Source organism: Corvus moneduloides, chromosome 1 (genome assembly GCF_009650955.1).
Source record: "Corvus moneduloides isolate bCorMon1 chromosome 1, bCorMon1.pri, whole genome shotgun sequence".
Taxonomy (NCBI): Eukaryota; Metazoa; Chordata; class Aves; order Passeriformes; family Corvidae; genus Corvus; species Corvus moneduloides.
In genome coordinates this window covers 118,997,587-118,999,389 of record NC_045476.1, presented here as the reverse complement: position 1 = coordinate 118,999,389, position 1,803 = coordinate 118,997,587, and the positions used below count along the sequence as shown (strand labels likewise).

The window sequence follows — 1,803 nt, the reverse complement described above, 5'->3', positions numbered from 1 at the left end:
TTATCTTTTTTGGAGTTATTGACTGAGTAAGGAATTTGTTTTAAACAAAGGTTATAAACAAATATAGTTGGGGGGTTGCCATTAAGTGCTATGAGAGAGGCAGGATGTTTGGCTCTGCTCAGAAACCTTTAAATTCTTTGGCCTGCCACTAATGTCTTCCTTTGTGTCACTTTTCCTTCATATTATGTTAGACACCTTGGATGAAAGAAGCTGAGGAAAAGCAGTACATTTGACCTGATATTAACTCAATTCCCATGAAGACGGAATATATCTTACTATTAGATCAGGAAATCTCAGGTCCTCCTGCTATGTACAGTTGCTAAATGCATTAAATCGTAGGAAAAGAAAAATTAAACACTTAGAATACTTCTCAAATGGGGACAGAGTTCCTGAGTAAGCTGCAGAAGCTGTGAAAAAAGTTTCAACACCTGTACATGAAGTGGAGCATGAACACATTGCGCCGAAGAACTTGCTTTTCTGCCTGGAATATTTATGTTCTACCTGCAACCATGCCTAAAGTGCTTTGACTTCTAGAGTCATGGGTAGCTGTATATGCATCAAAACAATTGTGCTGCGCATGAAAGGTATAGGAAGTCAGAATGGAACAAGTATTGTTTGGTTCCTTTCTTTTCTTTCCAGCTTCAGCACACATCTGCTTACTCTGCACTGTTGAGATGAATTACAGTCTTGGCTTTACTGCTTTGAAATTTAAGTCTTTTTATAACCACAGACATTTTGGAAGGAATCTGTGAAGCTGTTTAGTCATTGCCTTCCCCAAAAGAACATTGGCTTTGCTCTTACACACTTTAAGAAACAAACAGAAGAATTTTTTAGGGTTTTCCACGTTGACTCTTTCAAAACTTCCCTAGGAAAAGTGAGTAGTTAATTGTCCAGTGACCTTTTGTCAGTATTTTAGGATATGTGTGATGTTCTTCAGGTAATTTTTTTCACATAGAAAATTCTTTTTCCTGCATAGTCCTTATTATGACCTGCCTCTAGGCAGGGTAACTGAGGCTCTTGTTAATAGATCCCTTGGGATGGATTAGAGTGAAACAAAATTGAATGATTGCTCACTTGATGATGTGGAGACTGCAGGGAAGCACCAGTGGTGTAGTGGTATCATGCAAGGTTCCCATTCTTGTGACCTGGGTTCGATTCCCAGCTGGTGCATGGAAAACCCCCATTGCCAATGTGTGTAGTGCCTGTACTACAGATTAGGTGTATTCCATCAAGACACCTATAGGCAATGCGTTTTGTTCTCTTCCTCTGTGCTTTTTGCTGCTTGAATTTTGGGCAGGGTAATTAAGCTGCTGTGGGATTGCACCCTCTTACAGCTATTTCAAGGACTATTTATACTGTAAGACTGTATATTTAGCAACCAGCAGTTCATATGCCCTGCAAATGAAATGTGCAATGTGTGTGTGTGTATACATCTATGAAATAACCCATGACACTTAGTCCTTGACCAGTTAAGTAACTGGTCCTTTTTTTTTTCATAAGGTAAATTATGCTTCCTTTCTTTAAGTAAGCTACTGACACCCTGTAGGAAGGAAATTTTGACAGAAATATTCTGTCCACTAATTCATCTAAGGAAAAGTGCTGGCATGTTGTGGGATCTGTTGTGCAGGTTAAGTATCAGAAGCAAAGTTGTATATCCTGTGAAGGTCCTTACAATACCATTTAGGTTTATCATTCTGCAGAATGTACCAGTAGATATTCACTGGTAGTAGCAGTTTATTTTTCAGTGACCCATTCTTCTACAAAGAAACATTTCATTGGGAAACATAAAGCTGTAAGGTTACA

At 38.7% G+C, this 1,803-nt stretch overlaps 1 non-coding gene across 1 annotated transcript; it reads left to right on the top strand.

Annotated features, from left to right (window-relative positions):
• The first annotated feature begins 1,099 nt into the window (after window positions 1–1,099).
• On the top strand, window positions 1,100–1,170 carry TRNAG-CCC. The gene has a single exon. It is a non-coding gene; the product is annotated as a tRNA-Gly (tRNA).
• The last annotated feature ends 633 nt before the right edge of the window (window positions 1,171–1,803 follow it).